Source organism: Nuphar pumila, chromosome 1 (assembly GCF_984573655.1).
Source record: "Nuphar pumila chromosome 1, dmNupPumi1.hap1.1, whole genome shotgun sequence".
In the NCBI taxonomy this organism is placed as follows: Eukaryota; Viridiplantae; Streptophyta; class Magnoliopsida; order Nymphaeales; family Nymphaeaceae; genus Nuphar; species Nuphar pumila.
The window spans coordinates 161,474,590-161,493,723 of NC_143249.1; the positions used below are offsets into that span (position 1 = coordinate 161,474,590).

Sequence of the window (19,134 nt, forward strand, 5' to 3'; positions counted from 1 at the left end):
ATGTAACGGGTGCGATCATACCAGCACTAAAGCACCGGATCCCATCATAACTCCGAAGTTAAGCGTGCTTGGGCGAGAGTAGTACTGGGATGGGTGACCTTTTGGGAAGTCCTCGTGTTGCACTCTTTTTTTGCCTTCGGCGCTTTTTTGTCGTCGGCACCAACCTTCGACCTTCTTTTCACTTCCCGCAACACACCGTATCTGATCCATCGAGGTCTTCTGCTTCCCTTTCAACCTCGCCTTGCGCGCCGCAGCGCCGGCACCCGACACGAGCCGCGGCGTGCGACAAACGCAGCAGTTCCGGGTCGCCGGACCGTAACTTGGCACGCCGATGTCGGAATTCGGCGATTTTCGTGGCCACGGAAAGCTCGTTCCGCTGGCTACGACGTGGCGAACAGACGAAGTCGGTTCGGGACCGTTTCGGATGCCGTTTAAGCTCGTTTCGGGCGTTTTTCGGGGCCGTTTCTATGACGGCTAGTCGGTTCGTGCGTTGCGGCCCCCACGGCTCCCGCGTGAGGCATAAGAGCATTTTTTCGCGCAACATGTAACGGGTGCGATCATACCAGCACTAAAGCACCGGATCCCATCATAACTCCGAAGTTAAGCGTGCTTGGGCGAGAGTAGTACTGGGATGGGTGACCTCCTGGGAAGTCCTCGTGTTGCACTCTTTTTTTGCCTTCGGCGCTTTTTTGTCGTCGGCACCAACCTTCGACCTTCTTTTCACTTCCCGCAACACACCGTATCTGATCCATCGAGGTCTTCTGCTTCCCTTTCAACCTCGCCTTGCGCGCCGCAGCGCCGGCACCCGACACGAGCCGCGGCGTGCGACAAACGCAGCAGTTCCGGGTCGCCGGACCGTAACTTGGCACGCCGATGTCGGAATTCGGCGATTTTCGTGGCCACGGAAAGCTCGTTCCGCTGGCTACGACGTGGCGAACAGACGAAGTCGGTTCGGGACCGTTTCGGATGCCGTTTAAGCTCGTTTCGGGCATTTTTCGGGGCCGTTTCTATGACGGCTAGTCGGTTCGTGCGTTGCGGCCCCCACGGCTCCCGCGTGAGGCATAAGAGCATTTTTTCGCGCAACATGTAACGGGTGCGATCATACCAGCACTAAAGCACCGGATCCCATCATAACTCCGAAGTTAAGCGTGCTCGGGCGAGAGTAGTACTGGGATGGGTGACCTCCTGGGAAGTCCTCGTGTTGCACTCTTTTTTTGCCTTCGGCGCTTTTTTGTCGTCGGCACCAACCTTCGACCTTCTTTTCACTTCCCGCAACACACCGTATCTGATCCATCGAGGTCTTCTGCTTCCCTTTCAACCTCGCCTTGCGCGCCGCAGCGCCGGCACCCGACACGAGCCGCGGCGTGCGACAAACGCAGCAGTTCCGGGTCGCCGGACCGTAACTTGGCACGCCGATGTCGGAATTCGGCGATTTTCGTGGCCACGGAAAGCTCGTTCCGCTGGCTACGACGTGGCGAACAGACGAAGTCGGTTCGGGACCGTTTCGGATGCCGTTTAAGCTCGTTTCGGGCATTTTTCGGGGCCGTTTCTATGACGGCTAGTCGGTTCGTGCGTTGCGGCCCCCACGGCTCCCGCGTGAGGCATAAGAGCATTTTTTCGCGCAACATGTAACGGGTGCGATCATACCAGCACTAAAGCACCGGATCCCATCAGAACTCCGAAGTTAATCGTGCTTGGGTGAGAGTAGTACTGGGATGGGTGACCTCCTGGGAAGTCCTCGTGTTGCACTCTTTTTTTGCCTTCGGCGCTTTTTTGTCGTCGGCACCAACCTTCGACCTTCTTTTCACTTCCCGCAACACACCGTATCTGATCCATCGAGGTCTTCTGCTTCCCTTTCACCCTCGCCTTGCGCGCCGCAGCGCCGGCACCCGACACGAGCCGCGGCGTGCGACAAACGCAGCAGTTCCGGGTCGCCGGACCGTAACTTGGCACGCCGATGTCGGAATTCGGCGATTTTCGTGGCCACGGAAAGCTCGTTCCGCTGGCTACGACGTGGCGAACAGACGAAGTCGGTTCGGGACCGTTTCGGATGCCGTTTAAGCTCGTTTCGGGCGTTTTTCGGGGTCGTTTCTATGACGGCTAGTCGGTTCGTGCGTTGCGGCCCCCACGGCTCCCGCGTGAGGCATAAGAGCATTTTTTCGCGCAACATGTAACGGGTGCGATCATACCAGCACTAAAGCACCGGATCCCATCATAACTCCGAAGTTAAGCGTGCTTGGGCGAGAGTAGTACTGGGATGGGTGACCTCCTGGGAAGTCCTCGTGTTGCACTCTTTTTTTGCCTTCGGCGCTTTTTTGTCGTCGGCACCAACCTTCGACCTTCTTTTCACTTCCCGCAACACACCGTATCTGATCCATCGAGGTCTTCTGCTTCCCTTTCAACCTCGCCTTGCGCGCCGCAGCGCCGGCACCCGACACGAGCCGCGGCGTGCGACAAACGCAGCAGTTCCGGGTCGCCGGACCGTAACTTGGCACGCCGATGTCGGAATTCGGTGATTTTCGTGGCCACGGAAAGCTCGTTCCGCTGGCTACGACGTGGCGAACAGACGAAGTCGGTTCGGGACCGTTTCGGATGCCGTTTAAGCTCGTTTCGGGCATTTTTCGGGGCCGTTTCTATGACGGCTAGTCGGTTCGTGCGTTGCGGCCCCCACGGCTCCCGCGTGAGGAATAAGAGCATTTTTTCGCGCAACATGTAACGGGTGCGATCATACCAGCACTAAAGCACCGGATCCCATCAGAACTCCGAAGTTAATCGTGCTTGGGTGAGAGTAGTACTGGGATGGGTGACCTCCTGGGAAGTCCTCGTGTTGCACTCTTTTTTTGCCTTCGGCGCTTTTTTGTCGTCGGCACCAACCTTCGACCTTCTTTTCACTTCCCGCAACACACCGTATCTGATCCATCGAGGTCTTCTGCTTCCCTTTCACCCTCGCCTTGCGCGCCGCAGCGCCGGCACCCGACACGAGCCGCGGCGTGCGACAAACGCAGCAGTTCCGGGTCGCCGGACCGTAACTTGGCACGCCGATGTCGGAATTCGGCGATTTTCGTGGCCACGGAAAGCTCGTTCCGCTGGCTACGACGTGGCGAACAGACGAAGTCGGTTCGGGACCGTTTCGGATGCCGTTTAAGCTCGTTTCGGGCGTTTTTCGGGGTCGTTTCTATGACGGCTAGTCGGTTCGTGCGTTGCGGCCCCCACGGCTCCCGCGTGAGGCATAAGAGCATTTTTTCGCGCAACATGTAACGGGTGCGATCATACCAGCACTAAAGCACCGGATCCCATCATAACTCCGAAGTTAAGCGTGCTTGGGCGAGAGTAGTACTGGGATGGGTGACCTCCTGGGAAGTCCTCGTGTTGCACTCTTTTTTTGCCTTCGGCGCTTTTTTGTCGTCGGCACCAACCTTCGACCTTCTTTTCACTTCCCGCAACACACCGTATCTGATCCATCGAGGTCTTCTGCTTCCCTTTCAACCTCGCCTTGCGCGCCGCAGCGCCGGCACCCGACACGAGCCGCGGCGTGCGACAAACGCAGCAGTTCCGGGTCGCCGGACCGTAACTTGGCACGCCGATGTCGGAATTCGGCGATTTTCGTGGCCACGGAAAGCTCGTTCCGCTGGCTACGACGTGGCGAACAGACGAAGTCGGTTCGGGACCGTTTCGGATGCCGTTTAAGCTCGTTTCGGGCATTTTTCGGGGCCGTTTCTATGACGGCTAGTCGGTTCGTGCGTTGCGGCCCCCACGGCTCCCGCGTGAGGAATAAGAGCATTTTTTCGCGCAACATGTAACGGGTGCGATCATACCAGCACTAAAGCACCGGATCCCATCAGAACTCCGAAGTTAATCGTGCTTGGGTGAGAGTAGTACTGGGATGGGTGACCTCCTGGGAAGTCCTCGTGTTGCACTCTTTTTTTGCCTTCGGCGCTTTTTTGTCGTCGGCACCAACCTTCGACCTTCTTTTCACTTCCCGCAACACACCGTATCTGATCCATCGAGGTCTTCTGCTTCCCTTTCACCCTCGCCTTGCGCGCCGCAGCGCCGGCACCCGACACGAGCCGCGGCGTGCGACAAACGCAGCAGTTCCGGGTCGCCGGACCGTAACTTGGCACGCCGATGTCGGAATTCGGCGATTTTCGTGGCCACGGAAAGCTCGTTCCGCTGGCTACGACGTGGCGAACAGACGAAGTCGGTTCGGGACCGTTTCGGATGCCGTTTAAGCTCGTTTCGGGCGTTTTTCGGGGTCGTTTCTATGACGGCTAGTCGGTTCGTGCGTTGCGGCCCCCACGGCTCCCGCGTGAGGCATAAGAGCATTTTTTCGCGCAACATGTAACGGGTGCGATCATACCAGCACTAAAGCACCGGATCCCATCATAACTCCGAAGTTAAGCGTGCTTGGGCGAGAGTAGTACTGGGATGGGTGACCTCCTGGGAAGTCCTCGTGTTGCACTCTTTTTTTGCCTTCGGCGCTTTTTTGTCGTCGGCACCAACCTTCGACCTTCTTTTCACTTCCCGCAACACACCGTATCTGATCCATCGAGGTCTTCTGCTTCCCTTTCAACCTCGCCTTGCGCGCCGCAGCGCCGGCACCCGACACGAGCCGCGGCGTGCGACAAACGCAGCAGTTCCGGGTCGCCGGACCGTAACTTGGCACGCCGATGTCGGAATTCGGCGATTTTCGTGGCCACGGAAAGCTCGTTCCGCTGGCTACGACGTGGCGAACAGACGAAGTCGGTTCGGGACCGTTTCGGATGCCGTTTAAGCTCGTTTCGGGCATTTTTCGGGGCCGTTTCTATGACGGCTAGTCGGTTCGTGCGTTGCGGCCCCCACGGCTCCCGCGTGAGGAATAAGAGCATTTTTTCGCGCAACATGTAACGGGTGCGATCATACCAGCACTAAAGCACCGGATCCCATCAGAACTCCGAAGTTAATCGTGCTTGGGTGAGAGTAGTACTGGGATGGGTGACCTCCTGGGAAGTCCTCGTGTTGCACTCTTTTTTTGCCTTCGGCGCTTTTTTGTCGTCGGCACCAACCTTCGACCTTCTTTTCACTTCCCGCAACACACCGTATCTGATCCATCGAGGTCTTCTGCTTCCCTTTCACCCTCGCCTTGCGCGCCGCAGCGCCGGCACCCGACACGAGCCGCGGCGTGCGACAAACGCAGCAGTTCCGGGTCGCCGGACCGTAACTTGGCACGCCGATGTCGGAATTCGGCGATTTTCGTGGCCACGGAAAGCTCGTTCCGCTGGCTACGACGTGGCGAACAGACGAAGTCGGTTCGGGACCGTTTCGGATGCCGTTTAAGCTCGTTTCGGGCGTTTTTCGGGGTCGTTTCTATGACGGCTAGTCGATTCGTGCGTTGCGGCCCCCACGGCTCCCGCGTGAGGCATAAGAGCATTTTTTCGCGCAACATGTAACGGGTGCGATCATACCAGCACTAAAGCACCGGATCCCATCATAACTCCGAAGTTAAGCGTGCTTGGGCGAGAGTAGTACTGGGATGGGTGACCTTTTGGGAAGTCCTCGTGTTGCACTCTTTTTTTGCCTTCGGCGCTTTTTTGTCGTCGGCACCAACCTTCGACCTTCTTTTCACTTCCCGCAACACACCGTATCTGATCCATCGAGGTCTTCTGCTTCCCTTTCAACCTCGCCTTGCGCGCCGCAGCGCCGGCACCCGACACGAGCCGCGGCGTGCGACAAACGCAGCAGTTCCGGGTCGCCGGACCGTAACTTGGCACGCCGATGTCGGAATTCGGCGATTTTCGTGGCCACGGAAAGCTCGTTCCGCTGGCTACGACGTGGCGAACAGACGAAGTCGGTTCGGGACCGTTTCGGATGCCGTTTAAGCTCGTTTCGGGCGTTTTTCGGGGCCGTTTCTATGACGGCTAGTCGGTTCGTGCGTTGCGGCCCCCACGGCTCCCGCGTGAGGCATAAGAGCATTTTTTCGCGCAACATGTAACGGGTGCGATCATACCAGCACTAAAGCACCGGATCCCATCATAACTCCGAAGTTAAGCGTGCTTGGGCGAGAGTAGTACTGGGATGGGTGACCTCCTGGGAAGTCCTCGTGTTGCACTCTTTTTTTGCCTTCGGCGCTTTTTTGTCGTCGGCACCAACCTTCGACCTTCTTTTCACTTCCCGCAACACACCGTATCTGATCCATCGAGGTCTTCTGCTTCCCTTTCAACCTCGCCTTGCGCGCCGCAGCGCCGGCACCCGACACGAGCCGCGGCGTGCGACAAACGCAGCAGTTCCGGGTCGCCGGACCGTAACTTGGCACGCCGATGTCGGAATTCGGCGATTTTCGTGGCCACGGAAAGCTCGTTCCGCTGGCTACGACGTGGCGAACAGACGAAGTCGGTTCGGGACCGTTTCGGATGCCGTTTAAGCTCGTTTCGGGCATTTTTCGGGGCCGTTTCTATGACGGCTAGTCGGTTCGTGCGTTGCGGCCCCCACGGCTCCCGCGTGAGGCATAAGAGCATTTTTTCGCGCAACATGTAACGGGTGCGATCATACCAGCACTAAAGCACCGGATCCCATCATAACTCCGAAGTTAAGCGTGCTCGGGCGAGAGTAGTACTGGGATGGGTGACCTCCTGGGAAGTCCTCGTGTTACACTCTTTTTTTGCCTTCGGCGCTTTTTTGTCGTCGGCACCAACCTTCGACCTTCTTTTCACTTCCCGCAACACACCGTATCTGATCCATCGAGGTCTTCTGCTTCCCTTTCAACCTCGCCTTGCGCGCCGCAGCGCCGGCACCCGACACGAGCCGCGGCGTGCGACAAACGCAGCAGTTCCGGGTCGCCGGACCGTAACTTGGCACGCCGATGTCGGAATTCGGCGATTTTCGTGGCCACGGAAAGCTCGTTCCGCTGGCTACGACGTGGCGAACAGACGAAGTCGGTTCGGGACCGTTTCGGATGCCGTTTAAGCTCGTTTCGGGCATTTTTCGGGGCCGTTTCTATGACGGCTAGTCGGTTCGTGCGTTGCGGCCCCCACGGCTCCCGCGTGAGGCATAAGAGCATTTTTTCGCGCAACATGTAACGGGTGCGATCATACCAGCACTAAAGCACCGGATCCCATCAGAACTCCGAAGTTAATCGTGCTTGGGTGAGAGTAGTACTGGGATGGGTGACCTCCTGGGAAGTCCTCGTGTTGCACTCTTTTTTTGCCTTCGGCGCTTTTTTGTCGTCGGCACCAACCTTCGACCTTCTTTTCACTTCCCGCAACACACCGTATCTGATCCATCGAGGTCTTCTGCTTCCCTTTCACCCTCGCCTTGCGCGCCGCAGCGCCGGCACCCGACACGAGCCGCGGCGTGCGACAAACGCAGCAGTTCCGGGTCGCCGGACCGTAACTTGGCACGCCGATGTCGGAATTCGGCGATTTTCGTGGCCACGGAAAGCTCGTTCCGCTGGCTACGACGTGGCGAACAGACGAAGTCGGTTCGGGACCGTTTCGGATGCCGTTTAAGCTCGTTTCGGGCGTTTTTCGGGGTCGTTTCTATGACGGCTAGTCGGTTCGTGCGTTGCGGCCCCCACGGCTCCCGCGTGAGGCATAAGAGCATTTTTTCGCGCAACATGTAACGGGTGCGATCATACCAGCACTAAAGCACCGGATCCCATCATAACTCCGAAGTTAAGCGTGCTTGGGCGAGAGTAGTACTGGGATGGGTGACCTCCTGGGAAGTCCTCGTGTTGCACTCTTTTTTTGCCTTCGGCGCTTTTTTGTCGTCGGCACCAACCTTCGACCTTCTTTTCACTTCCCGCAACACACCGTATCTGATCCATCGAGGTCTTCTGCTTCCCTTTCAACCTCGCCTTGCGCGCCGCAGCGCCGGCACCCGACACGAGCCGCGGCGTGCGACAAACGCAGCAGTTCCGGGTCGCCGGACCGTAACTTGGCACGCCGATGTCGGAATTCGGCGATTTTCGTGGCCACGGAAAGCTCGTTCCGCTGGCTACGACGTGGCGAACAGACGAAGTCGGTTCGGGACCGTTTCGGATGCCGTTTAAGCTCGTTTCGGGCATTTTTCGGGGCCGTTTCTATGACGGCTAGTCGGTTCGTGCGTTGCGGCCCCCACGGCTCCCGCGTGAGGAATAAGAGCATTTTTTCGCGCAACATGTAACGGGTGCGATCATACCAGCACTAAAGCACCGGATCCCATCAGAACTCCGAAGTTAATCGTGCTTGGGTGAGAGTAGTACTGGGATGGGTGACCTCCTGGGAAGTCCTCGTGTTGCACTCTTTTTTTGCCTTCGGCGCTTTTTTGTCGTCGGCACCAACCTTCGACCTTCTTTTCACTTCCCGCAACACACCGTATCTGATCCATCGAGGTCTTCTGCTTCCCTTTCACCCTCGCCTTGCGCGCCGCAGCGCCGGCACCCGACACGAGCCGCGGCGTGCGACAAACGCAGCAGTTCCGGGTCGCCGGACCGTAACTTGGCACGCCGATGTCGGAATTCGGCGATTTTCGTGGCCACGGAAAGCTCGTTCCGCTGGCTACGACGTGGCGAACAGACGAAGTCGGTTCGGGACCGTTTCGGATGCCGTTTAAGCTCGTTTCGGGCGTTTTTCGGGGTCGTTTCTATGACGGCTAGTCGGTTCGTGCGTTGCGGCCCCCACGGCTCCCGCGTGAGGCATAAGAGCATTTTTTCGCGCAACATGTAACGGGTGCGATCATACCAGCACTAAAGCACCGGATCCCATCATAACTCCGAAGTTAAGCGTGCTTGGGCGAGAGTAGTACTGGGATGGGTGACCTTTTGGGAAGTCCTCGTGTTGCACTCTTTTTTTGCCTTCGGCGCTTTTTTGTCGTCGGCACCAACCTTCGACCTTCTTTTCACTTCCCGCAACACACCGTATCTGATCCATCGAGGTCTTCTGCTTCCCTTTCAACCTCGCCTTGCGCGCCGCAGCGCCGGCACCCGACACGAGCCGCGGCGTGCGACAAACGCAGCAGTTCCGGGTCGCCGGACCGTAACTTGGCACGCCGATGTCGGAATTCGGCGATTTTCGTGGCCACGGAAAGCTCGTTCCGCTGGCTACGACGTGGCGAACAGACGAAGTCGGTTCGGGACCGTTTCGGATGCCGTTTAAGCTCGTTTCGGGCGTTTTTCGGGGCCGTTTCTATGACGGCTAGTCGGTTCGTGCGTTGCGGCCCCCACGGCTCCCGCGTGAGGCATAAGAGCATTTTTTCGCGCAACATGTAACGGGTGCGATCATACCAGCACTAAAGCACCGGATCCCATCATAACTCCGAAGTTAAGCGTGCTTGGGCGAGAGTAGTACTGGGATGGGTGACCTCCTGGGAAGTCCTCGTGTTGCACTCTTTTTTTGCCTTCGGCGCTTTTTTGTCGTCGGCACCAACCTTCGACCTTCTTTTCACTTCCCGCAACACACCGTATCTGATCCATCGAGGTCTTCTGCTTCCCTTTCAACCTCGCCTTGCGCGCCGCAGCGCCGGCACCCGACACGAGCCGCGGCGTGCGACAAACGCAGCAGTTCCGGGTCGCCGGACCGTAACTTGGCACGCCGATGTCGGAATTCGGCGATTTTCGTGGCCACGGAAAGCTCGTTCCGCTGGCTACGACGTGGCGAACAGACGAAGTCGGTTCGGGACCGTTTCGGATGCCGTTTAAGCTCGTTTCGGGCATTTTTCGGGGCCGTTTCTATGACGGCTAGTCGGTTCGTGCGTTGCGGCCCCCACGGCTCCCGCGTGAGGCATAAGAGCATTTTTTCGCGCAACATGTAACGGGTGCGATCATACCAGCACTAAAGCACCGGATCCCATCATAACTCCGAAGTTAAGCGTGCTCGGGCGAGAGTAGTACTGGGATGGGTGACCTCCTGGGAAGTCCTCGTGTTACACTCTTTTTTTGCCTTCGGCGCTTTTTTGTCGTCGGCACCAACCTTCGACCTTCTTTTCACTTCCCGCAACACACCGTATCTGATCCATCGAGGTCTTCTGCTTCCCTTTCAACCTCGCCTTGCGCGCCGCAGCGCCGGCACCCGACACGAGCCGCGGCGTGCGACAAACGCAGCAGTTCCGGGTCGCCGGACCGTAACTTGGCACGCCGATGTCGGAATTCGGCGATTTTCGTGGCCACGGAAAGCTCGTTCCGCTGGCTACGACGTGGCGAACAGACGAAGTCGGTTCGGGACCGTTTCGGATGCCGTTTAAGCTCGTTTCGGGCATTTTTCGGGGCCGTTTCTATGACGGCTAGTCGGTTCGTGCGTTGCGGCCCCCACGGCTCCCGCGTGAGGCATAAGAGCATTTTTTCGCGCAACATGTAACGGGTGCGATCATACCAGCACTAAAGCACCGGATCCCATCAGAACTCCGAAGTTAATCGTGCTTGGGTGAGAGTAGTACTGGGATGGGTGACCTCCTGGGAAGTCCTCGTGTTGCACTCTTTTTTTGCCTTCGGCGCTTTTTTGTCGTCGGCACCAACCTTCGACCTTCTTTTCACTTCCCGCAACACACCGTATCTGATCCATCGAGGTCTTCTGCTTCCCTTTCACCCTCGCCTTGCGCGCCGCAGCGCCGGCACCCGACACGAGCCGCGGCGTGCGACAAACGCAGCAGTTCCGGGTCGCCGGACCGTAACTTGGCACGCCGATGTCGGAATTCGGCGATTTTCGTGGCCACGGAAAGCTCGTTCCGCTGGCTACGACGTGGCGAACAGACGAAGTCGGTTCGGGACCGTTTCGGATGCCGTTTAAGCTCGTTTCGGGCGTTTTTCGGGGTCGTTTCTATGACGGCTAGTCGGTTCGTGCGTTGCGGCCCCCACGGCTCCCGCGTGAGGCATAAGAGCATTTTTTCGCGCAACATGTAACGGGTGCGATCATACCAGCACTAAAGCACCGGATCCCATCATAACTCCGAAGTTAAGCGTGCTTGGGCGAGAGTAGTACTGGGATGGGTGACCTCCTGGGAAGTCCTCGTGTTGCACTCTTTTTTTGCCTTCGGCGCTTTTTTGTCGTCGGCACCAACCTTCGACCTTCTTTTCACTTCCCGCAACACACCGTATCTGATCCATCGAGGTCTTCTGCTTCCCTTTCAACCTCGCCTTGCGCGCCGCAGCGCCGGCACCCGACACGAGCCGCGGCGTGCGACAAACGCAGCAGTTCCGGGTCGCCGGACCGTAACTTGGCACGCCGATGTCGGAATTCGGCGATTTTCGTGGCCACGGAAAGCTCGTTCCGCTGGCTACGACGTGGCGAACAGACGAAGTCGGTTCGGGACCGTTTCGGATGCCGTTTAAGCTCGTTTCGGGCATTTTTCGGGGCCGTTTCTATGACGGCTAGTCGGTTCGTGCGTTGCGGCCCCCACGGCTCCCGCGTGAGGAATAAGAGCATTTTTTCGCGCAACATGTAACGGGTGCGATCATACCAGCACTAAAGCACCGGATCCCATCAGAACTCCGAAGTTAATCGTGCTTGGGTGAGAGTAGTACTGGGATGGGTGACCTCCTGGGAAGTCCTCGTGTTGCACTCTTTTTTTGCCTTCGGCGCTTTTTTGTCGTCGGCACCAACCTTCGACCTTCTTTTCACTTCCCGCAACACACCGTATCTGATCCATCGAGGTCTTCTGCTTCCCTTTCACCCTCGCCTTGCGCGCCGCAGCGCCGGCACCCGACACGAGCCGCGGCGTGCGACAAACGCAGCAGTTCCGGGTCGCCGGACCGTAACTTGGCACGCCGATGTCGGAATTCGGCGATTTTCGTGGCCACGGAAAGCTCGTTCCGCTGGCTACGACGTGGCGAACAGACGAAGTCGGTTCGGGACCGTTTCGGATGCCGTTTAAGCTCGTTTCGGGCGTTTTTCGGGGTCGTTTCTATGACGGCTAGTCGGTTCGTGCGTTGCGGCCCCCACGGCTCCCGCGTGAGGCATAAGAGCATTTTTTCGCGCAACATGTAACGGGTGCGATCATACCAGCACTAAAGCACCGGATCCCATCATAACTCCGAAGTTAAGCGTGCTTGGGCGAGAGTAGTACTGGGATGGGTGACCTCCTGGGAAGTCCTCGTGTTGCACTCTTTTTTTGCCTTCGGCGCTTTTTTGTCGTCGGCACCAACCTTCGACCTTCTTTTCACTTCCCGCAACACACCGTATCTGATCCATCGAGGTCTTCTGCTTCCCTTTCACCCTCGCCTTGCGCGCCGCAGCGCCGGCACCCGACACGAGCCGCGGCGTGCGACAAACGCAGCAGTTCCGGGTCGCCGGACCGTAACTTGGCACGCCGATGTCGGAATTCGGCGATTTTCGTGGCCACGGAAAGCTCGTTCCGCTGGCTACGACGTGGCGAACAGACGAAGTCGGTTCGGGACCGTTTCGGATGCCGTTTAAGCTCGTTTCGGGCGTTTTTCGGGGTCGTTTCTATGACGGCTAGTCGGTTCGTGCGTTGCGGCCCCCACGGCTCCCGCGTGAGGCATAAGAGCATTTTTTCGCGCAACATGTAACGGGTGCGATCATACCAGCACTAAAGCACCGGATCCCATCATAACTCCGAAGTTAAGCGTGCTTGGGCGAGAGTAGTACTGGGATGGGTGACCTCCTGGGAAGTCCTCGTGTTGCACTCTTTTTTTGCCTTCGGCGCTTTTTTGTCGTCGGCACCAACCTTCGACCTTCTTTTCACTTCCCGCAACACACCGTATCTGATCCATCGAGGTCTTCTGCTTCCCTTTCAACCTCGCCTTGCGCGCCGCAGCGCCGGCACCCGACACGAGCCGCGGCGTGCGACAAACGCAGCAGTTCCGGGTCGCCGGACCGTAACTTGGCACGCCGATGTCGGAATTCGGCGATTTTCGTGGCCACGGAAAGCTCGTTCCGCTGGCTACGACGTGGCGAACAGACGAAGTCGGTTCGGGACCGTTTCGGATGCCGTTTAAGCTCGTTTCGGGCGTTTTTCGGGGCCGTTTCTATGACGGCTAGTCGGTTCGTGCGTTGCGGCCCCCACGGCTCCCGCGTGAGGCATAAGAGCATTTTTTCGCGCAACATGTAACGGGTGCGATCATACCAGCACTAAAGCACCGGATCCCATCAGAACTTCAAAGTTAAGCGTGATTGGGCGAGAGTAGTACTGGGATGGGTGACCTCCTGGGAAGTCCTCGTGTTGCACTCTCTTTTTGCCTTCGGCGCTTTTTTATCGTCGGCACCAACCTCCGACCTTCTTTTCACTTCCCGCAACACACCGTATCTGATCCATCGAGGTCTTCTGCTTCCCTTTCACCCTCGCCTTGCGCGCCGCAGCGCCGGCACCCGACACGAGCCGCGGCGTGCGACAAACGCAGCAGTTCCGGGTCGCCGGACCGTAACTTGGCACGCCGATGTCGGAATTCGGCGATTTTCGTGGCCACGGAAAGCTCGTTCCGCTGGCTACGACGTGGCGAACAGACGAAGTCGGTTTGGGACCGTTTCGGATGCCGTTTAAGCTCATTTCAAGCATTTTTCGGGGCCGTTTCTATGACGGCTAGTCGGTTCGTGCGTTGCGGCCCCCACGGCTCCCGCGTGAGGCATAAGAGCATTTTTTCGCGCAACATGTAACGGGTGCAATCATACCAGCACTAAAGCACCGGATCCCATCAGAACTCCGAAGTTAAGCGTGCTTGGGCGAGAGTAGTACTGGGATGGGTGACCTCCTGGGAAGTCCTCGTGTCGCTCTCTTTTTGCCTTCGGCGCTTTTTTGTCGTCGGCACCAACCTTCGACCTTCTTTTCACTTCCCGCAACACACCGTATCTGATCCATCGAGGTCTTCTGCTTCCCTTTCACCCTCGCCTTGCGCGCCGCAGCGCCGGCACCCGACATGAGCCGCGGCGTGCGACAAACGCAGCAGTTCCGGGTCGCCGGACCGTAACTTGGCACGCCGATGTCGGAATTCGGCGATTTTCGTGGCCACGGAAAGCTCGTTCCGCTGGCTACGACGTGGCGAACAGACGAAGTCGGTTCGGGACCGTTTCGGATGCCGTTTAAGCTCGTTTCGGGCGTTTTTCGGGGTCGTTTCTATGACGGCTAGTCGGTTCGTGCGTTGCGGCCCCCACGGCTCCCGCGTGAGGCATAAGAGCATTTTTTCGCGCAACATGTAACGAGTGCGATCATACCAGCACTAAAGCACCGGATCCCATCAGAACTCCGAAGTTAAGCGTGCTTGGGCGAGAGTAGTACTGGGATGGGTGACCTCCTGGGAAGTCCTCGTGTTGCACTCTTTTTTTGCCTTCGGCGCTTTTTTGTCGTCGGCACCAACCTTCGACCTTCTTTTCACTTCCCGCAACACACCGTATCTGATCCATCGAGGTCTTCTGCTTCCCTTTCACCCTCGCCTTGCGCGCCGCAGCGCCGGCACCCGACACGAGCCGCGGCGTGCGACAAACGCAGCAGTTCCGGGTCGCCGGACCGTAACTTGGCACGCCGATGTCGGAATTCGGCGATTTTCGTTGCCACGGAAAGCTCGTTCCGCTGGCTACGATGTGGCGAACAGACGAAGTCGGTTCGGGACCGTTTCGGATGCCGTTTAAGCTCGTTTCGGGCGTTTTTCAGGGCCGTTTCTATGACGGCTAGTCGGTTCGTGCGTTGCGGCCCCCACGGCTCCCGCGTGAGGCATAAGAGCATTTTTTCGCGCAACATGTAACGGGTGCGATCATACCAGCACTAAAGCACCGGATCCCATCAGAACTCCGAAGTTAAGCGTGCTTGGGCGAGAGTAGTACTGGGATGGGTGACCTCCTGGGAAGTCCTCGTGTTGCACTCTTTTTTTGCCTTCGGCGCTTTTTTGTCGTCGGCACCAACCTCCGACCTTCTTTTCACTTCCCGCAACACACCGTATCTGATCCATCGAGGTCTTCTGCTTCCCTTTCACCCTCGCCGTGCGCGCCGGCACCCGACACGAGCCGCGGCGTGCGACAAACGCAGCAGTTCCGGGTCGCCGGACCGTAACTTGGCACGCCGATGTCGGAATTCGGCGATTTTCGTGGCCACGGAAAGCTCGTTCCGCTGGCTACGACGTGGCGAACAGACGAAGTCGGTTCGGGACCGTTTCGGATGCCGTTTAAGCTCGTTTCGGGCATTTTTCGGGGCCGTTTCTATGACGGCTAGTCGGTTCGTGCGTTGCGGCCCCCACGGCTCCCGCGTGAGGCATAAGAGCATTTTTTCGCGCAACATGTAACGGGTGCGATCATACCAGCACTAAAGCACCGGATCCCATCAGAACTCCGAAGTTAATCGTGCTTGGGTGAGAGTAGTACTGGGATGGGTGACCTCCTGGGAAGTCCTCGTGTTGCACTCTTTTTTTGCCTTCGGCGCTTTTTTGTCGTCGGCACCAACCTTCGACCTTCTTTTCACTTCCCGCAACACACCGTATCTGATCCATCGAGGTCTTCTGCTTCCCTTTCACCCTCGCCTTGCGCGCCGCAGCGCCGGCACCCGACACGAGCCGCGGCGTGCGACAAACGCAGCAGTTCCGGGTCGCCGGACCGTAACTTGGCACGCCGATGTCGGAATTCGGCGATTTTCGTGGCCACGGAAAGCTCGTTCCGCTGGCTACGACGTGGCGAACAGACGAAGTCGGTTCGGGACCGTTTCGGATGCCGTTTAAGCTCGTTTCGGGCGTTTTTCGGGGTCGTTTCTATGACGGCTAGTCGGTTCGTGCGTTGCGGCCCCCACGGCTCCCGCGTGAGGCATAAGAGCATTTTTTCGCGCAACATGTAACGGGTGCGATCATACCAGCACTAAAGCACCGGATCCCATCATAACTCCGAAGTTAAGCGTGCTTGGGCGAGAGTAGTACTGGGATGGGTGACCTCCTGGGAAGTCCTCGTGTTGCACTCTTTTTTTGCCTTCGGCGCTTTTTTGTCGTCGGCACCAACCTTCGACCTTCTTTTCACTTCCCGCAACACACCGTATCTGATCCATCGAGGTCTTCTGCTTCCCTTTCAACCTCGCCTTGCGCGCCGCAGCGCCGGCACCCGACACGAGCCGCGGCGTGCGACAAACGCAGCAGTTCCGGGTCGCCGGACCGTAACTTGGCACGCCGATGTCGGAATTCGGCGATTTTCGTGGCCACGGAAAGCTCGTTCCGCTGGCTACGACGTGGCGAACAGACGAAGTCGGTTCGGGACCGTTTCGGATGCCGTTTAAGCTCGTTTCGGGCGTTTTTCGGGGCCGTTTCTATGACGGCTAGTCGGTTCGTGCGTTGCGGCCCCCACGGCTCCCGCGTGAGGCATAAGAGCATTTTTTCGCGCAACATGTAACGGGTGCGATCATACCAGCACTAAAGCACCGGATCCCATCAGAACTTCAAAGTTAAGCGTGATTGGGCGAGAGTAGTACTGGGATGGGTGACCTCCTGGGAAGTCCTCGTGTTGCACTCTCTTTTTGCCTTCGGCGCTTTTTTATCGTCGGCACCAACCACCGACCTTCTTTTCACTTCCCGCAACACACCGTATCTGATCCATCGAGGTCTTCTGCTTCCCTTTCACCCTCGCCGTGCGCGCCGCAGCGCCGGCACCCGACACGAGCCGCGGCGTGCGACAAACGCAGCAGTTCCGGGTCGCCGGACCGTAACTTGGCACGCCGATGTCGGAATTCGGCGATTTTCGTGGCCACGGAAAGCTCGTTCCGCTGGCTACGACGTGGCGAACAGACGAAGTCGGTTTGGGACCGTTTCGGATGCCGTTTAAGCTCATTTCAAGCATTTTTCGGGGCCGTTTCTATGACGGCTAGTCGGTTCGTGCGTTGCGGCCCCCACGGCTCCCGCGTGAGGCATAAGAGCATTTTTTCGCGCAACATGTAACGGGTGCAATCATACCAGCACTAAAGCACCGGATCCCATCAGAACTCCGAAGTTAAGCGTGCTTGGGCGAGAGTAGTACTGGGATGGGTGACCTCCTGGGAAGTCCTCGTGTCGCTCTCTTTTTGCCTTCGGCGCTTTTTTGTCGTCGGCACCAACCTTCGACCTTCTTTTCACTTCCCGCAACACACCGTATCTGATCCATCGAGGTCTTCTGCTTCCCTTTCACCCTCGCCTTGCGCGCCGCAGCGCCGGCACCCGACATGAGCCGCGGCGTGCGACAAACGCAGCAGTTCCGGGTCGCCGGACCGTAACTTGGCACGCCGATGTCGGAATTCGGCGATTTTCGTGGCCACGGAAAGCTCGTTCCGCTGGCTACGACGTGGCGAACAGACGAAGTCGGTTCGGGACCGTTTCGGATGCCGTTTAAGCTCGTTTCGGGCGTTTTTCGGGGTCGTTTCTATGACGGCTAGTCGGTTCGTGCGTTGCGGCCCCCACGGCTCCCGCGTGAGGCATAAGAGCATTTTTTCGCGCAACATGTAACGAGTGCGATCATACCAGCACTAAAGCACCGGATCCCATCAGAACTCCGAAGTTAAGCGTGCTTGGGCGAGAGTAGTACTGGGATGGGTGACCTCCTGGGAAGTCCTCGTGTTGCACTCTTTTTTTGCCTTCGGCGCTTTTTTGTCGTCGGCACCAACCTTCGACCTTCTTTTCACTTCCCGCAACACACCGTATCTGATCCATCGAGGTCTTCTGCTTCCCTTTCACCCTCGCCTTGCGCGCCGCAGCGCCGGCACCCGACACGAGCCGCGGCGTGCGACAAACGCAGCAGTTCCGGGTCGCCGGACCGTAACTTGGCACGCCGATGTCGGAATTCGGCGATTTTCGTTGCCACGGAAAGCTCGTTCCGCTGGCTACGATGTGGCGAACAGACGAAGTCGGTTCGGGACCGTTTCGGATGCCGTTTAAGCTCGTTTCGGGCGTTTTTCAGGGCCGTTTCTATGACGGCTAGTCGGTTCGTGCGTTGCGGCCCCCACGGCTCCCGCGTGAGGCATAAGAGCATTTTTTCGCGCAACATGTAACGGGTGCGATCATACCAGCACTAAAGCACCGGATCCCATCAGAACTCCGAAGTTAAGCGTGCTTGGGCGAGAGTAGTACTGGGATGGGTGACCTCCTGGGAAGTCCTCGTGTTGCACTCTTTTTTTGCCTTCGGCGCTTTTTTGTCGTCGGCACCAACCTCCGACCTTCTTTTCACTTCCCGCAACACACCGTATCTGATCCATCGAGGTCTTCTGCTTCCCTTTCAACCTCGCCTTGCGCGCCGCAGCGCCGGCACCCGACACGAGCCGCGGCGTGCGACAAACGCAGCAGTTCCGGGTCGCCGGACCGTAACTTGGCACGCCGATGTCGGAATTCGGCGATTTTCGTGGCCACGGAAAGCTCGTTCCGCTGGCTACGACGTGGCGAACAGACGAAGTCGGTTCGGGACCGTTTCGGATGCCGTTTAAGCTCGTTTCGGGCATTTTTCGGGGCCGTTTCTATGACGGCTAGTCGGTTCGTGCGTTGCGGCCCCCACGGCTCCCGCGTGAGGCATAAGAGCATTTTTTCGCGCAACATGTAACGGGTGCGATCATACCAGCACTAAAGCACCGGATCCCATCAGAACTCCGAAGTTAATCGTGCTTGGGTGAGAGTAGTACTGGGATGGGTGACCTCCTGGGAAGTCCTCGTGTTGCACTCTTTTTTTGCCTTCGGCGCTTTTTTGTCGTCGGCACCAACCTTCGACCTTCTTTTCACTTCCCGCAACACACCGTATCTGATCCATCGAGGTCTTCTGCTTCCCTTTCACCCTCGCCTTGCGCGCCGCAGCGCCGGCACCCGACACGAGCCGCGGCGTGCGACAAACGCAGCAGTTCCGGGTCGCCGGACCGTAACTTGGCACGCCGATGTCGGAATTCGGCGATTTTCGTGGCCACGGAAAGCTCGTTCCGCTGGCTACGACGTGGCGAACAGACGAAGTCGGTTCGGGACCGTTTCGGATGCCGTTTAAGCTCGTTTCGGGCGTTTTTCGGGGTCGTTTCTATGACGGCTAGTCGGTTCGTGCGTTGCGGCCCCCACGGCTCCCGCGTGAGGCATAAGAGCATTTTTTCGCGCAACATGTAACGAGTGCGATCATACCAGCACTAAAGCACCGGATCCCATCAGAACTCCGAAGTTAAGCGTGCTTGGGCGAGAGTAGTACTGGGATGGGTGACCTCCTGGGAAGTCCTCGTGTTGCACTCTTTTTTTGCCTTCGGCGCTTTTTTGTCGTCGGCACCAACCTTCGACCTTCT

General features: G+C 58.0%; 36 non-coding genes across 36 annotated transcripts; all 36 read left to right on the forward strand.

Annotated features, from left to right (window-relative positions):
• The first annotated feature begins 7 nt into the window (after window positions 1–7).
• LOC149849450 (5S ribosomal RNA) lies at window positions 8–126 on the forward strand. The gene has a single exon (XR_016436592.1). It is a non-coding gene; the product is annotated as a 5S ribosomal RNA (ribosomal RNA).
• A 423-nt stretch (window positions 127–549) lies between these two features.
• On the forward strand, window positions 550–668 carry LOC149849451 (5S ribosomal RNA). Its single transcript, XR_016434162.1, has one exon. It is a non-coding gene; the product is annotated as a 5S ribosomal RNA (ribosomal RNA).
• A 423-nt stretch (window positions 669–1,091) lies between these two features.
• Window positions 1,092–1,210, forward strand: LOC149849452 (5S ribosomal RNA). The gene has a single exon (XR_016434470.1). It is a non-coding gene; the product is annotated as a 5S ribosomal RNA (ribosomal RNA).
• Window positions 1,211–1,633: 423 nt separating this feature from the next.
• Window positions 1,634–1,752, forward strand: LOC149849453 (5S ribosomal RNA). The gene has a single exon (XR_016433615.1). It is a non-coding gene; the product is annotated as a 5S ribosomal RNA (ribosomal RNA).
• Window positions 1,753–2,175: 423 nt separating this feature from the next.
• Window positions 2,176–2,294, forward strand: LOC149849454 (5S ribosomal RNA). Its single transcript, XR_016434163.1, has one exon. It is a non-coding gene; the product is annotated as a 5S ribosomal RNA (ribosomal RNA).
• A 423-nt stretch (window positions 2,295–2,717) lies between these two features.
• LOC149849455 (5S ribosomal RNA) lies at window positions 2,718–2,836 on the forward strand. Its single transcript, XR_016433618.1, has one exon. It is a non-coding gene; the product is annotated as a 5S ribosomal RNA (ribosomal RNA).
• Window positions 2,837–3,259: 423 nt separating this feature from the next.
• LOC149849456 (5S ribosomal RNA) lies at window positions 3,260–3,378 on the forward strand. Its single transcript, XR_016434165.1, has one exon. It is a non-coding gene; the product is annotated as a 5S ribosomal RNA (ribosomal RNA).
• Window positions 3,379–3,801: 423 nt separating this feature from the next.
• LOC149849457 (5S ribosomal RNA) lies at window positions 3,802–3,920 on the forward strand. The gene has a single exon (XR_016433621.1). It is a non-coding gene; the product is annotated as a 5S ribosomal RNA (ribosomal RNA).
• Window positions 3,921–4,343: 423 nt separating this feature from the next.
• LOC149849458 (5S ribosomal RNA) lies at window positions 4,344–4,462 on the forward strand. Its single transcript, XR_016434166.1, has one exon. It is a non-coding gene; the product is annotated as a 5S ribosomal RNA (ribosomal RNA).
• Window positions 4,463–4,885: 423 nt separating this feature from the next.
• Window positions 4,886–5,004, forward strand: LOC149849459 (5S ribosomal RNA). Its single transcript, XR_016433626.1, has one exon. It is a non-coding gene; the product is annotated as a 5S ribosomal RNA (ribosomal RNA).
• Window positions 5,005–5,427: 423 nt separating this feature from the next.
• On the forward strand, window positions 5,428–5,546 carry LOC149849460 (5S ribosomal RNA). Its single transcript, XR_016436613.1, has one exon. It is a non-coding gene; the product is annotated as a 5S ribosomal RNA (ribosomal RNA).
• A 423-nt stretch (window positions 5,547–5,969) lies between these two features.
• Window positions 5,970–6,088, forward strand: LOC149849461 (5S ribosomal RNA). Its single transcript, XR_016434167.1, has one exon. It is a non-coding gene; the product is annotated as a 5S ribosomal RNA (ribosomal RNA).
• Window positions 6,089–6,511: 423 nt separating this feature from the next.
• On the forward strand, window positions 6,512–6,630 carry LOC149849462 (5S ribosomal RNA). The gene has a single exon (XR_016426159.1). It is a non-coding gene; the product is annotated as a 5S ribosomal RNA (ribosomal RNA).
• Window positions 6,631–7,053: 423 nt separating this feature from the next.
• Window positions 7,054–7,172, forward strand: LOC149849463 (5S ribosomal RNA). Its single transcript, XR_016433628.1, has one exon. It is a non-coding gene; the product is annotated as a 5S ribosomal RNA (ribosomal RNA).
• A 423-nt stretch (window positions 7,173–7,595) lies between these two features.
• On the forward strand, window positions 7,596–7,714 carry LOC149849464 (5S ribosomal RNA). Its single transcript, XR_016434168.1, has one exon. It is a non-coding gene; the product is annotated as a 5S ribosomal RNA (ribosomal RNA).
• Window positions 7,715–8,137: 423 nt separating this feature from the next.
• Window positions 8,138–8,256, forward strand: LOC149849465 (5S ribosomal RNA). The gene has a single exon (XR_016433630.1). It is a non-coding gene; the product is annotated as a 5S ribosomal RNA (ribosomal RNA).
• A 423-nt stretch (window positions 8,257–8,679) lies between these two features.
• Window positions 8,680–8,798, forward strand: LOC149849466 (5S ribosomal RNA). Its single transcript, XR_016436624.1, has one exon. It is a non-coding gene; the product is annotated as a 5S ribosomal RNA (ribosomal RNA).
• Window positions 8,799–9,221: 423 nt separating this feature from the next.
• Window positions 9,222–9,340, forward strand: LOC149849467 (5S ribosomal RNA). Its single transcript, XR_016434172.1, has one exon. It is a non-coding gene; the product is annotated as a 5S ribosomal RNA (ribosomal RNA).
• Window positions 9,341–9,763: 423 nt separating this feature from the next.
• LOC149849468 (5S ribosomal RNA) lies at window positions 9,764–9,882 on the forward strand. Its single transcript, XR_016426162.1, has one exon. It is a non-coding gene; the product is annotated as a 5S ribosomal RNA (ribosomal RNA).
• Window positions 9,883–10,305: 423 nt separating this feature from the next.
• On the forward strand, window positions 10,306–10,424 carry LOC149849469 (5S ribosomal RNA). Its single transcript, XR_016433634.1, has one exon. It is a non-coding gene; the product is annotated as a 5S ribosomal RNA (ribosomal RNA).
• A 423-nt stretch (window positions 10,425–10,847) lies between these two features.
• On the forward strand, window positions 10,848–10,966 carry LOC149849470 (5S ribosomal RNA). Its single transcript, XR_016434173.1, has one exon. It is a non-coding gene; the product is annotated as a 5S ribosomal RNA (ribosomal RNA).
• A 423-nt stretch (window positions 10,967–11,389) lies between these two features.
• Window positions 11,390–11,508, forward strand: LOC149849471 (5S ribosomal RNA). The gene has a single exon (XR_016433637.1). It is a non-coding gene; the product is annotated as a 5S ribosomal RNA (ribosomal RNA).
• Window positions 11,509–11,931: 423 nt separating this feature from the next.
• On the forward strand, window positions 11,932–12,050 carry LOC149849472 (5S ribosomal RNA). The gene has a single exon (XR_016434175.1). It is a non-coding gene; the product is annotated as a 5S ribosomal RNA (ribosomal RNA).
• Window positions 12,051–12,473: 423 nt separating this feature from the next.
• Window positions 12,474–12,592, forward strand: LOC149849473 (5S ribosomal RNA). The gene has a single exon (XR_016434177.1). It is a non-coding gene; the product is annotated as a 5S ribosomal RNA (ribosomal RNA).
• A 423-nt stretch (window positions 12,593–13,015) lies between these two features.
• LOC149849474 (5S ribosomal RNA) lies at window positions 13,016–13,134 on the forward strand. The gene has a single exon (XR_016425959.1). It is a non-coding gene; the product is annotated as a 5S ribosomal RNA (ribosomal RNA).
• A 423-nt stretch (window positions 13,135–13,557) lies between these two features.
• LOC149849475 (5S ribosomal RNA) lies at window positions 13,558–13,676 on the forward strand. Its single transcript, XR_016434002.1, has one exon. It is a non-coding gene; the product is annotated as a 5S ribosomal RNA (ribosomal RNA).
• Window positions 13,677–14,097: 421 nt separating this feature from the next.
• On the forward strand, window positions 14,098–14,216 carry LOC149849476 (5S ribosomal RNA). The gene has a single exon (XR_016426670.1). It is a non-coding gene; the product is annotated as a 5S ribosomal RNA (ribosomal RNA).
• Window positions 14,217–14,639: 423 nt separating this feature from the next.
• Window positions 14,640–14,758, forward strand: LOC149849477 (5S ribosomal RNA). Its single transcript, XR_016427103.1, has one exon. It is a non-coding gene; the product is annotated as a 5S ribosomal RNA (ribosomal RNA).
• A 415-nt stretch (window positions 14,759–15,173) lies between these two features.
• LOC149849478 (5S ribosomal RNA) lies at window positions 15,174–15,292 on the forward strand. The gene has a single exon (XR_016433639.1). It is a non-coding gene; the product is annotated as a 5S ribosomal RNA (ribosomal RNA).
• A 423-nt stretch (window positions 15,293–15,715) lies between these two features.
• On the forward strand, window positions 15,716–15,834 carry LOC149849479 (5S ribosomal RNA). The gene has a single exon (XR_016434178.1). It is a non-coding gene; the product is annotated as a 5S ribosomal RNA (ribosomal RNA).
• Window positions 15,835–16,257: 423 nt separating this feature from the next.
• On the forward strand, window positions 16,258–16,376 carry LOC149849480 (5S ribosomal RNA). Its single transcript, XR_016425972.1, has one exon. It is a non-coding gene; the product is annotated as a 5S ribosomal RNA (ribosomal RNA).
• Window positions 16,377–16,799: 423 nt separating this feature from the next.
• On the forward strand, window positions 16,800–16,918 carry LOC149849481 (5S ribosomal RNA). Its single transcript, XR_016434003.1, has one exon. It is a non-coding gene; the product is annotated as a 5S ribosomal RNA (ribosomal RNA).
• Window positions 16,919–17,339: 421 nt separating this feature from the next.
• LOC149849482 (5S ribosomal RNA) lies at window positions 17,340–17,458 on the forward strand. Its single transcript, XR_016426690.1, has one exon. It is a non-coding gene; the product is annotated as a 5S ribosomal RNA (ribosomal RNA).
• A 423-nt stretch (window positions 17,459–17,881) lies between these two features.
• Window positions 17,882–18,000, forward strand: LOC149849483 (5S ribosomal RNA). Its single transcript, XR_016427125.1, has one exon. It is a non-coding gene; the product is annotated as a 5S ribosomal RNA (ribosomal RNA).
• A 423-nt stretch (window positions 18,001–18,423) lies between these two features.
• Window positions 18,424–18,542, forward strand: LOC149849484 (5S ribosomal RNA). The gene has a single exon (XR_016433640.1). It is a non-coding gene; the product is annotated as a 5S ribosomal RNA (ribosomal RNA).
• A 423-nt stretch (window positions 18,543–18,965) lies between these two features.
• Window positions 18,966–19,084, forward strand: LOC149849485 (5S ribosomal RNA). Its single transcript, XR_016426708.1, has one exon. It is a non-coding gene; the product is annotated as a 5S ribosomal RNA (ribosomal RNA).
• The last annotated feature ends 50 nt before the right edge of the window (window positions 19,085–19,134 follow it).